Here is a 15,824-nt window from a genome sequence, read left to right as displayed (position 1 = left end):
ATTAGTGTTAGAAGCTGCCAGGAAAATGGATGAGTAGATGATAATAGATAGATAAGTGATAGGTAGATAGACAGATGATAGATAAATACAGAAGTAGATAAATAGATAGATATTTAAAATAATTTTGCCAATCTAATGGGGTAGATTGATATTTTATTTTACTGTAAACTTTGTTGCCTTGACTACTAATGAGAAGAACTTTTCACATATATTGACAATTTGTTTTTGCAAGTTATTCATTTTTCTATTAGAGCTTTTTCCTTAATGACTATTATAAACTTTTTATAAGTTATAGAGACTATGTTATAGATACTTTAGTTAACACATGCATAAGAGTATTTCTCAAGCTTCTGTTTATAGTCTCACTTTCCAATCCATTTTAAGTCTTTATATATAAATAACCATAATAATACATGTGGTTCTATATACTTTGATGTTTTCTTCTAAAGGGGTGTTTGTTATGGCTATTTTTAGCCTGTTTTATGTTATCAATTATAAAATTCATAATACCAGAAATTGTCTATTTATTGAAAACTAAGGATAGATTAATTTTCAATACTATGAGGAACTTTTAAGCAATCATTTAGGATCTATTCTTTTTTTAAAAGATATAATTTTGATCTTATTTAATTTTATTGATTATTTTCTCACTCTGTTCTGTATTTTTGGTCTTATATCAATTAACATTACCCCATTTGACTTTCCTTAGAGAGAATACTTTCTTTAGGGATGTATGTGACTCAGCTATTCTTCATAATTATCAAGCAGCTCCACTAACTGGATCAAGCGCAGTGGAAAATTATTAAACTTTTTCTTTTTTTTAAAAGCCCTCTTCGTCACATTGAAAATATCATAAGTTAAAATGTGTGTGATTTTGAAGCAGAGTATCTATCCATCATTGAGTGGTTCCTCTTAGTTATAAAAGTCATTCCTTCCTAAGTCACATAATAAACTCAAAGTGAGTGAGGAAAATGGTAACATAAGGAGAAAAAGATATTCAAAGTAGATATAACAGTGCTGTAAGCCAAGGAAAGAATAAAAATATGTGCACTGATACTGCAAAAGTATTAAGTAGGCATGTTTTAAAGAAAAGGATTATTGAGGTATGATAAATCTATATAAAAATCTAACAAAATAAGCCATCCATGAAAAGCCTTGTTTTTTGAGATAAAAATTATTCATAATTTTAAAAATTGAATATTATCTTAAATAAGGCATTTTTTTTTTAAATAAGGCATTTTAATAAAGGAATTTATCTAATTTTGTTTCAGTGGTGTTTCAGACTATCTATGGCTGTGTGCTGATGATGCTAGTTTCAGATAAATTTTCTGGTCAAACATTTAGCAAGGAACAGGCTCTTCCCTGTCTTATTTAGTAAGTTAGCTAACTTGGGTGAAGATGGAAGAATCAAAAACTTGGAACTCCTTTAGAAAATATGTATGTATGTACGTATGTATGTTAGATTTCCTGCTGGAGAATCAGTCTATAAGTTGTCCATTACAATGATGGAAAATAGGATATTTACAAAGCTAGGGTAGTGATTATTTCCATGGTCTCCAATAGAAATATAAACCCATTTCCACACACTGCAAGCTATCTACCTCTCAGCCTTACCCAAGGGCATCAGACCTTGAATGGTCTCCAGAATGTCCTCATCTGTCGGCTACAGCTGTCAAACAAGAACACCAATATGCATCATACTGAAAGCATAATGCATTCGTAGATGTAAGTGACCAGGATACTGGAACAGAAAGAGTAATGAGGAAAAAAATTTATAGTCACCACTTTTACTTAGGGAACTGTAAATTTTGTATACTATGGGTGAAGATTTCATTCTCAATCTCCACTAAGGAAAAAAAAAAAAGTAGAAGAATTAAATTTCACAAGGTGAAAATAGTTCATGTCAGCAATCCTTCCACTACATTCAGCATTAAGCATTAGTCAAGCTTTTATAAAGTATGGCTAGTGGCAGCGTATTTGTTCTTCCTATCTCAAATCAGTTCAACTTGAAAGCATTGCTCATGCAGGATGACAGAATGACAGGCTTCTTAGATAAGGGGAAAGAAAAAAAGCTAACAAATCTGTATTTTACTAAGACCTTTTGGCACCGTCTCACATAGTATTCCCATCAACATGCTTGATAAATTGTAGAATGTGTATGGGCGGGGTCACAGCCAAATAGTAGTAATCAATGACCCTGTCAACCTCAAGCAGTACATTTAAAATGTATCAAAATAGTCGGACTGAGAGATGTTATTTATATATCTTACCAGAAGTTTCATGGCCAAAAAAAATTAATATCAGCCTGTTCATTAAATTAGCAGATAAAGTCAAGACAAGTGAAATTGCTATTACTTAAGAAATCAACAACATATTTTTAATGATTATGATGAATTAGATAAATTCCATTATAATTTCATGGAAATATGTCTTACTACTTAGTAAATAGTACAATCAAATGATTGAACCCATAATGACAGAAATTATTTGGTTTAGTTACTTCAAACAAATAGAAAACAATTGGTAATTTATACATGCCCTTACTTTCTTCTCCAGCATACAATAGGCCTACCTAAAATAGAATTTGGCTAGCCATCACTGAAGTTACTCAACTTACTTCTCTACAAAATAGCAATGAGGCAATTGTGAGGCTTGACAATGTCAAAATCTTTGCTGAATTTCTATATCCTATGTTTTCTATATTTTGGTATGGAGAAATAATTAGTAGCTTACTTTTAATTGGATAACTGAAAAAGAACAAATTTGTTTTATATAAATAACAGCTAGAAGAATATTGTTTCTCTTTTGCTGACTCCTGATGTAGAGAAAGAGTATCTGTACAATTAGAAATTCCTTTTTGTCATGGGCAGCTTCTAAAACAATCCCCAGTGATTCCTATCTACCGGTACTCACAACTTTATGTAATCCAGTCCCCTTGAGTATAGACTGGATTTAGTGACTTGCTTCTAATGAACATGATATAATGTATGAAGTAATGGATGTTACTACCAATATTAGGTTATATCAGGCCACAGTTTTGTCTTAATTGTGCCCACTCTCTCAGTGTCTCTTGGATTACTCACCCTGAAGGATACCAGCTCCTATGCTGTAAAGTAGCACTGTGGAGAGGACCACATGGTAAAGGACCAAGGCCTGCCAAAGACTGTGAATGAGCTTGGATGTCTATCCTCTCGAATCTAACCTTCAGATAAACCTGCAGCTGCAGCTGACAGCTTGACTTCTGCTACTTAGTAGTCCTTGAGTCAGTGATACCCAACCAAGTCACTTCTGTATCCCTGACCCACAGAGGTTGTGAGATAATAAATATTTATTTTAAAAAGCCTCTGTGCATCAATAGATAACAAATACAGGTTTTATTACCATGAAACAGGTTGCTGCCTAAAACATGGGAGTGACTTTGGCAACACAGCAGTGAGTGAGGGGCTGGAAAAACTTTAAGAGGGAAAATAGTAGTGAAAGCCTATATTCTCTTGTGCAGACTTGTCAGTGGAATGTGGACTTTAGGGCGATGCAGTTGAGAGCCTGCATAAGAGTGATGAAAATCTTATTGTAAATGGGATTATGAGAAATATTTATTATGTAGTGGCATAAAGTTTAGCAATGCTACTATCTGCATTATACACACACATGTAAACACATGAATTTATGTGTACACATGTACATTTATATACATGTGTATCTATGCATACATATGTAAATTCACACACATATAGGTTATATAAATATAAATGCACAACTACAGATAAATACAAATATACATGTGTATTACTAGTGTCTAATATACTTGATATCAGAGAATGATGAAAATAATTTGAATTTCTCACCTTCTTTTCCTTGCTTCAATTTTGCTTATTCTTTTATCTCTGAAACTACTTTTTATAAGGTAACCAATGCCCTCCATGCTATTAAATTCAAGTGACATATTTAATTCTTACCTTTTGACATTTTTAGCAAAACTTGTATTTGGTGACTGCTCCAATGTTCCTTAAAACACTCTCTCTTCTCAGCTGCTAGGCCATCAAAATATAATCTATTTTTTTTATTAACTGGATACTTTTCTCTTTACAAGTGGATTCCTAAATATTTAAAAGTCTTTTCTCCTCGTCTCTCTCTAAACTTTAATTAGGCAATATCTTCTATTCTCATGGCATTAAATACCTTCTACATGTTGATGATTTTCTAATTTATTTCCAACTCACAATTCCACTCTGACATTTGCACTCAGTCATCCGACTGCAAGATAAATATCCATATCTCAAACTTAAAATGTCCAAATCTGAACTATTGACTTTTTCCCATGACAAGTCAGTGTAGATTAGGTTATGCTATTACAGGGGAAAACATCATAAAATCTCAGTAGCTTAAAATGACAAACTTTGATTTCTTTCTCATGCTATGTGTACTTTGAGGGTCAGTAGATAGTACTGTAAATCATAGTCACTTCAGAACCTAGGTTCACAGAGTAGCCACAATCTTAAACTTGCCTAATAGCTATTCCAGTGATAAAAGAGAGCTCCAAAGTGTTTCTAGTCAGCAGTTAAATACCTGTTCTGAAAGTAACACCTCTGCTGGCTTCAAGCAACCACAAGAGAATCAGAAAAATACAGTTTTATCTTCTTTGTGGAAGCAAAAGACCCAAAAATATTTGGTAAAAGAACTAATTATATCCTGCATTCCAAAAGTAATTCTCCAGACTTACCATCTTAACAAATACTACCAATTTAGTCCACCACTTGAGCAGAAGAATTCTTATGAAAGCCACAATGCTGAAACCCAGGTTGCAATATATGCCTTGGTGAGAAGCTGAAGAAGAAAATCAGAGAACTTTCCCTTCTACTACTCCCCTTTAATGATACTAACAAGCCTTGAATGAAAGCAGCAGGGACTACAGTACGAAGTGCTCAAGAGACTGATTCTCATTGGGAAGGAGCACAAAGGGAAGACACAGAGCCAAGTCAGAGGTAAAAGGTTTCACTATAGGAATTTAATTTCTCTGGTATCCATTTCAACAATAAACCTCACTTCTGGTAACCATAACAACAATAAAATTTAAACACATCCAACCTCCTGAATAGATTAGAAAAAATCTCAACAATAAAAGCCAGGAAGGCGAAAACTCATGTTTTTCTCTTTGCATTGCATATATTGACCTCTTATCTCCTGTCTTATAAAACATTCCCAGCTTTCAAAAAAAATAATAGTAAAGTAAAATATGAGGCTCATTATGAAGCAAAGCAAAAAATGGAGCCTAAAGGCAGAACATAATAATGAGCACCATAATACAAAATTACTCATATTAGAATTATCAAAAAAGGAATTTAAAATAAAAATGAATAATATATTAAAGGCTCTAATGGAAAAATAATATGGCATATAAGATCAGATGAATATCAGCAGATAACTGAAACTTTAAGAAAGAATCTCAGATACAAATCAAAACCAAACTAACATAAATGAAAAATGTGTTTTATGAGTCCGTTAGCAGACTTGGCATAGCTGAGGAAAAATCAGTGAACTTGATGACACATCAAAAGAAGTTATCCAATCTAAAACATGAAGAGAAAAAAGTGGAAAAGAACCAAAACCATAAAAACAGAGCAACACATTCAAATGATGTAGAGAAATATCAAACATTGTAGCATATGTAGTCACACATATTCAAGAAAGGCAAGATAGAGAGAAGTGTGCAGAAGACATTTATGAGTTGATAACTTCCAGTATTCATGGTAGAGAAAAAGCCACAAATCTAAGAAAGCCAGAAAACACAAAGTAGGATAAAGTCCAACACACACACACACACACACATACACACACAGGCATATACTATCTAAACTGTTGAAATCACAGGTAAAGAGAAAATCTTGAAGACAACAACAGGAAAAAAAAACACCTTACCTATGGAAAAACAAAGATTAGAATTAAGTCAACTCCTCACCATAAATCACATAAGTCAGAACATAAGTGACATCTTTAAAGTATTAAAAGAAGAAATTATACTAACTTAGAATTCAATTTCCAGTGAAAAAATCCTTCAAAGTAAAGGAAAAATGAAGACTTTCTCAGATGAACAAACATTTGGGGAATAAAATGCCAGAATACCTGCTCTGCAAATGTTGAAAAGTTCTTTAGGCAAAAGGAATATGTTAAGAGGTCAGAAGCTGGACTCTAATGAGAGAAATAAACAATATTAGAAGTGGAGTAAGTGAAGGGTAGATTTTTCTTAATTTTTTTGCTCTAAAAGTAAACTACATATTTAAAGCAACAATAGTAACATGTATTGGGTGTTTATAGTTTATGTGAAAGCAAGAATGGATTAGAGATTAGAAAAGGAATAGAGAATGTAAGGACCTTACATGTGAAGCAGGAAAACAATTTGAATTTATACTTGGTTATTTTATACTCACTATTGTAAAATATAGTTTTTTTTAAAAAGCTTTAAAAGGTTGTTATGATAACTAAATAGAAAAAAAACAGTGTGGAATTCTAAAAGTTTCACTTAAAAAGAGAAAAATTAGAACAAGAAGAAAAATTTAACAAAATACAAATGAGAGGAATGGAAAATAGCTATCAGGATGACAGATTATAATCTAACCATGCCTATAATCACTTTTAAAGTGAACAACCTAAACATACTACTTAAAAGACAACAACTGTTCCATTGGATAAAAATGCAGAACCTGTCTAAAAGAAACCTACTTAAATAGCAAGACCTAAGATGAGTTTACAGTAAAGATATGAAAAAAGATATACCATCCAAACTCTAAGCAAAAAAAAGCTGGGCTGGCTATAATTACTATGAGACAAGATAGACTTCAGAACAAGGAAGATTATCAGGACTAAAGAGGGATATTACATTATGATAAAGTAGTCTCCAAGAAGACATAGTAATCCCAAAGGAATATGAATTTAGCAACAGAGCTTCAAAATGCATGAGGCAAAAACTGATACCTGAAAGGGAAAATAAACAAACCCACAATTACATTTGGAAATTTTAGTACTTCCTCTCAATAATTTATGGAAAATGTCAGAAGAAAATCACTGAGGCTGAACAGCACTATCAACCAACCTGACCTAATTGACGTCTATGAAACACTCTATCTAATGAGAGCAGAAAACATTCCTCCCAAGTGTACATAGATCATTCACCAAGACAAACCACATTCTGGGCCAAAAACCCAACCTTAACATCTAAACAAATTTAAGAGACTACAAATCATACTAAGTATGTCTCAGACCATAATGGAATTAAACTAGATATCAATTACTGTATGGTATCTGGAAAATATCCAAATATTTAGAGGTTAAACAGTTCACTACTAAATAATTCATATGCCAAAGAGTAAGTTGTAAGAATATTTGAAAAATATGTTGTACTGAAAGAAGATGAAAATAAAACATCAATATTTGAACAATGCTATTAAAGCATGACACATAGAGAAATTTAGAGGATTAAACACATGTATTAAAAGAAAGATTTACAGTTAATAGCTTAAGCTTCACATTCTTCTAACTAGAATAATTAGAAAAAATAGATATAAAGCCAAAAGAATAAAACAAAGAATAACAGAGCAGAAACAAATTAAGTCGAAAATAGGAAAAAGTTTAAATATATATTTACATACACATATGTATATATGCCTATTCAGAACTCCATTTCCATATATATAGATCTATATATACTTTTAATATATCCTTTCATATATATTTCATATTTCACATATATATATAATTGATGAAAACAAAAATCAAAAGACGGTTCTTTGAAAACTTTACCACTATAAAGAATAATAGGGGGCTTCTCTGGTGGCGCAGTGGTTGAAAGTCTGCCTGCTGATGCTGGGGACACGGGTTCGAGCCCTGGTCTGGGAAGATCCCACATGCCGCGGAGCAACTAGGCCCGTGTGCCACAACTACTGAGCCTGCACGTCTGGAGCCTGTGCTCCGCAACAAGAGAGGCCGCGACAGTGAGAGGCCCGTGCACCGCGATGAAGAGTGGCCCCCACTTGCCACAACTAGAGAAAGCCCTCGCACAGCAACGAAGACCCAACACAGCCAAAAATAAATAAATAAATAAATAAATTTATTAAAAAAAAAAAATGATAGAATGAACATCATTACTGATATCACAAAATTAAAAGTAAAATAAATAAATATAACAAAGGTCTATGTGCATAATTTTGATAACTTAGAAGAAATTGATGAATTCCTTGAAGGACACAAACTAACAAAACTGACTCAAGGAGAAATAGATAACCTGAATAGCTCTATATCTATCAAATAAACTGAATTTGCAATTTAAATTTTTCCAATTAAAAAACTTCCAAGCCTAATTATTTCACTGATACACTTTACCAAATATTTAAGGAATAAATAATACCAATTCTACACAATTTCTTCCAAACATTAACAGAGGAAGGAACACTTCGCAAAAGTTTTTATGAGGTTGCCATTACGCTAATACCAAAACCATAAAAAGAAATAATAAAAAATTAAAGGCCAATATTTCTCTTAAGTGTGGACATACAAATCCTTCTTTTCAGATCTAAATCAGCAATATTATAAAAAGACATGCAGACATTATCTCAGGGATGCAAGACTAATTCAACATTCCAAAAATCAGTCAATACGATTCACCATTTTAACATATTAATAAGAAGAAAATATATGATTGTATTAATGTAGGAGAAAAAAAGACAAATATCAAATTTTATTCATTATAACAACCTACCTCAGCAGGGCCTTCCCTGGTGGTGCAGTGGTTAAGAGTCCACCTGCCAATGCAGGGGACATGGGTTTGAGCCCTGGTTCAGGAAGATCCCACATGCTGCGGAGCGACTAAGCCCGTGCACAACAACTAATGAGCCTGCGCTCTAGAGCCCATGAGCCACAACTACTGAGCCCACGTGCCACAACTACTGAAGCCCATGTGCCTAGAGCCCATGCTCCACAAGAGAAGCCACCACAATGAGAAGCCCACACACCACAACAAAGAGTAGCCCCGGCTTGCCAAAACTAGAGAAAGCCCACGCGCAGCAATGAAGACCCAACACAGCCAAAAATAAATAAATAAATTAATTAATTTTAAAAAAATACAGCAAACTAGGAATAAAAGAGAACTTCTTTAATTCTAATAAAATTTATTTATAGAAAATCTGCACCTAATATACTTTAATGGTAAGAGACTCACTCAGGAACAAGACAAGGAAGTCATCTCATATCATTTCTATTCAACATCACACTGGAAGTACCAGGCAATGTCATAGGCAAGAAAAATAAAGACATGCATATACAGTGGAAAGGAAGAAATAAAACTGTCTTTATTTGGAGAAACATCTATGGAGAAAATTCCAGACAATCTACAAAAAACAAAAAAAGAAAAAAAATACCCTAGAGCTAATATGTGAGCTTACTATGTTACAGTGTACAAGGTCAATTTTTAAAAGTCAATTGCATTTCTATATAAAAATAATAAATAATTAGAATCTGAATATTAAACAATAAATGTATAATCCCTCCCTGGAATATTTAAACTATTATATATAACTCTAATAAAACAGGTGCAGAATCTACATGTGGAAAACTATATAAAAGTTATAAAAGAAATAGGAGATTAAGTAAATAGGCACATAAATCATGTTCATCTATATTAGAAGACTAATATTACAAGCTGTCAGTTCATATAAATTTCATTCATAGATTTATCTATCAAAATTCCCATAATCTTTCTTTTAGTTATCTACTACCTCATTATAAAACTTATATGGAAAAAAAATAGAATTAAAAGAAATAGAATTTTAAAAAAATTTTGATAAACAAAGAACAAATAACAAAGTTAGAGGACTCAAGCTACCCAATTTAAAATGACTCAATTACCAAGGTGCTAAAGAAATCTAGGCAGTATGGTACTTGTGAAAGTATAAGTATACTGAGTAAAGTAAGAAAATAAAGAATCCAGATATAGACCCACACATATATAGACAAATGATATTTGATAAAGGTGCAAAGGCAATTCAATAGAGAAAGGAGAGCCGTTTCAAAAAGTGGTGCTGGAAAAAATTGGACATTCATGTGTCTAAAAATAATTGAATCTCCAAGCATACCTGACATACTATAAACAATTAAAATTGTATAAGACAACTTTATATAAAATTATATAAAAGATAAAATTTAAGATAGACCATAAACTGAAATTTAAAATGCAAAAGTATAAAATTTCTAGAAGAAAGTGTAGGAAAAAATAATGTGAACTTTGGTTTGGCACTAGTTTTTTAGATATAAAACCAAAAGCATGAGTTGAGAAAGAAAAAATTATAAACTGAACTTTATCCAATTTAACAACTTTTGGGGGCTTCCCTGGTGACGCAGTGGTTAAGAATCCGCCTGCCAATGAAGAGGACACGGGTTCGAGCCTTGGTCCGGGAAGATCCCACGTGCCACGGAGCAACTAAGCCCGCGAGCCACAACCACTGAAGTCCGCACGCCTAGAGCCGTTGCTCCGCAACAAGAGAAGGCACCGCAGTAAGAAGTCCGCTCAGTGCAACGAGGAGTAGCCCCCGCTCGCCGCAACTAGAGAAAGCCCGTGCGCAGCGATGAAGACCCAACTCAGCCAAAAATTAATTAATTAATTAATTTTTAAAAATTAGCAACTTTTTGTCTTTGAAAGATACTGTTAAGAGAATGAAAAGACAAGACAAAACTGGGACAAAATATTTGCAAATTATATATCTGATAAAAGACTTGTTTCCAAATATACAAATAACATTTAAAACTCAACAATCATTTAACCTACAGTCCAATTAAGAAATAAGTAAAGGAACTGAACAGACACTCCAACAAAAAAAAAGCATATGGATTGCAAATAAACACATGAAATAATCCTCAACATTACTCTTCATCATTGTAAAATCACCTGTGATATATTGTACATCTACTAGACGTTTAAAACTCAGAAACTGACAGTACCAAATGCTGGTGAAGATGCAGAGTGATAGGGAATTTCACTCATTGCCATAGGAATTGCAAAATGATAAAGCCCCTTTGGTAGAAAATGTGGCAATTTCTCATCAAGTTAAGGATGGACCGAGTTAAAACCTCTAACTCTTACAATGAAATGTATGGAAAAATATTTCTAACATTGGACCCAGCAAACATTTCTTAACTAGGACTCGAATGAACCACTAAAGAAAGAATTGATAAAATTTACTTGAAGTAAATTAAAAATATTTGCTCTTTGAAATGCATTGTAAAGACATCTATGAACGTTTAAGCTGCACACACTTGCAGAAAATATGTACAAACCTCATAACTGACAAATGACTTATACTTAAAGTTTCTTTTACAAATCATTAATAATATTAAAAACAGCAATATTAAAAAAAAAAAAATAGCACAGATCCTTCTTTCCTTATATACTGCCTTTGTTTTACCCTATATTCCAAGCCCAGCCCGTTGGAGGAAAAAGCCGAGTATGCTGGGAAACTTCAAATGTGCAGGAATTCATTCATGATTTCTATAATGTATTCATGAAATTACCAAGAAATCAAACTGCTTTTGGCATTTTAGTCCTATGAATACAATTTCATATGTTCCTTCTTTCAGTGTACTGGTGAGCTGGGTGATTTAACTTCCCTTCTCTTGCACCAGTGTCCAGCAGTGCCAGGTTGCCCCTCTTGCACTAAAAGAATCTTACTCTCCATCTAACATACTAATAGCCAAACCAGTTTAAGATGTATAGAGGCACTGAATAACAAAAAAACATATTTGCTTTTAAATTTATATCTCTCTGAGGCTATTTTTTCATTGCTAATAGGATAGATCTTATCTCCAGAGTTATGCACTCTATATGAGCAGTGCTTTCAATGTGAATTGATTTCAGCCTGTGAAAACAAATACATTGCTCCAAGACATGCTTTATTAATGCTGCCTAGTATGCTGCCACAGTCTTAAGAGCTTGGTTATAAATAAAATGACACGTGATGAGTGAAAACAATTCTACACCACTAAATTGGCCCAACCAGAATACACAACACATCCAAGAAATCTTAAGGACTAAAAACTTCTAATTTTGTTTATAAATGGTTAAGGTTGAAATCAAATTGTATAAGCCTAATGATTTCTTTTCAAGCTAACTAGCAATACATATAACAAATACAACCAACGCTATATTCACACTGTTGAATAGTCTCAAGAAAATTAGATGATAGATTTCTTTTTTGTTTTAAAGGAGTTGATTTCTTTTTTTTTTTTTTTTTTAATTTTATAGCTACTTTATTTATTTATTTATTATTTATTTTTGGCTGTGTTGGGTCTTCGGTTCGTGCGAGGGCTTTCTCTAGTTGCGGCAAGCGGGGGCCACTCTTCATCGCGGTGCGGGGACCGCTCTTCATCGCGGTGCGCGGGCCTCTCACTATCGCGGCCCCTCCCGTTGCGGGTCACAGGCTCCAGACGCGCAGGCTCAGTAGTTGTGGCTCACGGGCCCAGCCGCTCCGCGGCATGTGGGATCCTCCCAGACCAGGGCTCGAACCCGTGTCCCCTGCACCAACAGGCAGACTCTCAACCACTGCGCCACCAGGGAAGCCCTGATTTCTTTTTTAATTTATTTTTAGTTTTGGCTGCATTGGGTCTTTGTTGCAGTGTGCACGGACTTCAGTAATTGTGGCACATGGGCTTAGTAGGTGTGGCTTGCAGGCTCTGGAACGCAGGCTCAGTAGTTGTGGCACACGGACTTAGTTGCTCCGCAGCATGTGGGATCTTCCCGGACCAGGGCTTGAACCTGTGTCCCCTGCATTGGCAGGTGGATTCTTAACCACTGCGCCACCAGGGAAGCCCTAGATGATAGATTTCTAAACAATTAAAATCAGTAATGAAATAGCACCAGCCCAATTATTTATCAGGTGGTATACACAAATATATACATTAAAATTAATTTAAGGCAATGTTTTAATAATATTTGAAATTTTGTGTCATTTTGAGGAATGAGAACTGCATTTATCCATTCAGTTTTTATTAACAAAATATTTTAAGGATAGAATTTGGGAAAACAGGTACATTGAATTAATTCTCATCAATTCTTAGGGGGAACATAAAACTGACATTTTAAAAAACATTATCTACACAACCATTTCTCAAATTGGATTACTGAAATATCACACAATGCATATGATTCATTCCCATTTAGACATTCTTTCTTATGGAGAAATATCAACTATTAGGAACGAAAAAAAGGTGCATTGTCTTGGTTAAAGTGATCTATAAAAGATACTACAAATAAACTTAAGCAAATAAATTTGAACATTTAGATAAATGGGCATTTTCTTAGAAAAACATAACAATGTAAGTACAAAAATACAATATTTATACCCACTTGGAACTCTCCTGTATCCCTGGCCCTCTCATTTAATAAATGCACATTTCGTTCTTCATGAAGCCTTCTGTCTATTTTGAAAAGTTTAGTCAATAACCAAAGCTTCTTCAGCTTTTGATTTTTCTGGCACCAGTTCGATGCCAGTCCTCCCTCTTTCCCAAATCCAAAGGGCCTCTATCAACCAGAGTACTTATGCAACTCTATAGGTAAAAGGCTGCTGAACTATGTCACACATAAGAGATGAGTTAAAAGTAATCTTTGGTGTAGTAAATCACTGCGAGTTTTCCCACAAATTCTCTACTTCACCCTAAATAATGCAGAATGTGGTATCATTAGTGGGATGCTTTTGTAAGAAATATTTAAAATATATTGTATTTGCCTAACAGTCAGATGATATGTGAGGAAAAACATGAATACCTTTAGCTGGAAATTAAGTTTTTAATCGTACACACTGGCAAACTTTTGGTAAAATTATCATTTGTGATAATTTGGGAGGCAGACCACCACATACTGAGCAATTCTAGGAGAAAAGGTTATCAGTCGTTATTAGTTTATATTGGTGTGTTTAGCAAAGTTCTATAAAAATATGAAGTAAAAAAACTGACAGGTTTTCAAGAAAATATTAAAGAGAAGAGTTTGGAAATTAAGAACTTGGACAATTGTAAAAGCTGATTGCTGTTAAAATCCAAACAGCAAGTATGCAGGATAATGCATGTCCAATTCTTATCTTATTTTCTTATCAGTTCTCTTACATATTTCTTTTGCATCATCCAAAACTCCATACAGGAAAAACAATTAACATTATTAAGGTGACAAATCTTCCATTATGGTGGTAAAAGCTAGTGGATCTATGCTATGGTTTCAAGTTCAATGAGAGAGGGTAAAATGGCAGTGAGCAGCAAGAATGGGAATTTTCTTTATTTAAACTTTTATAAAACAATTTCATATTCCTAGAACCATCAGAAAATAGTACGTAAAAAAATGTTGCATACAATAGTATGTAAAAAACGTTGCATACAATGTTGAAGTATTTACAACTTCAAGTAATGCATTTTACACTTACATGGAAACTACACAACAAAACTGAATTGCGGTTTTCATCTTTTTATTGATTTTGTTCTTAAAGCTAAAATTCTAGAAACTTTTTAGAAATATCATTACCAGATATTTTAAAGCAACTTCTAATTATTTCTGATATTTGGCATATTCAATACTAAAAAAAATTCAAATCTTAATGGAAAAGCAAAACTAGTTTTCTTTATAAATAACGTAAAATAACTTTATGAATTCTGAGTGGCCTTGCATAAAACAAATGCACTATGTAGGGATTTAACTGACTTTTAAATTAACACATTTAAACCAAGTCTTTAACATGAAATAACATTACATGGATGTCTATTGCTACTCTTATTATGAAAAGATTCAAAATACTGCTTATACTGCACAGTTCTTTCAGCAGAACAAAGAGTAGTTAAGCAGCAATTGTTTTTAAGTAGTATACTGAAACTGGGTGAAGAAAACAATAGCCTTCTACATTTTTATTGTTATTTTGCACATAATTATGCTTATTGCTGATTTGGTTTTCAGTTTTAATATTCATTATATTTTAATGAATTTAATGAATTTGACCTTTTAACATAAAGAGTGTCATAAACTTGGTAGTTTATTATCAACTTAATATTGACAATTAATAAAATGAATTGATAATCAATAAAATTGTTTATTTTGGGAAAATATTTTATTTTCATTTGTCATACTGTATATTTATATATTTTGAAATATGGTTTAAAATAGCTATATTACACAAATGGAAACTTTACAATTTTCCATAAATTATAGAATGTGATACATATCTTTAGTATGTAATTTGAAATTTCTCATTTTTAAAATTAGCACCTCTATATTCAAATGTGTTGGTAGGCAGGTAGAAGAGATAGATAGATAGATAGATAGATGGTAGATTAGATAGATGTTTTTTCAGAAAAATATTCTTTAGAATTTCTGAAAGCACTGTTTCCATGTTGATAGTTGTAATGTGTTTTTGTATATGTAGGTATTTAAGAAAGGGTATCTTGTCATTAAAATCTAAATATTGGCAAAGTTACTAATAAACTGTAGTTGTCCCTTCCTCACCACTCCTGTCCTACTTCTCAAAGATAATAGTTTTTTTAAAGTTTCTAATGTAATCTTCTAGAAAATATTATAAGTATTCTTCTACCTTCTATTCTGTAACTTAGTTGTAGCTTAATAATTGAGACCATGCATTTTTCATATTACACATATAAATCTACCCATGTCTTTTTCAACATCATGTTATTTATGACTCACAATGTATTTACTCCATTCCTTCTTAAAAACTACTTAGGTTATTTGTGATATTTAACACACAAAAATGAACATTTACACATATTTGTAGGATACCATCAATCAATATAAGGGC

This window comes from Eschrichtius robustus, chromosome 18 (genome assembly GCF_028021215.1).
Source record: "Eschrichtius robustus isolate mEscRob2 chromosome 18, mEscRob2.pri, whole genome shotgun sequence".
Classification (NCBI taxonomy): Eukaryota; Metazoa; Chordata; class Mammalia; order Artiodactyla; family Eschrichtiidae; genus Eschrichtius; species Eschrichtius robustus.
This window is presented reverse-complemented; position numbering follows the sequence as displayed.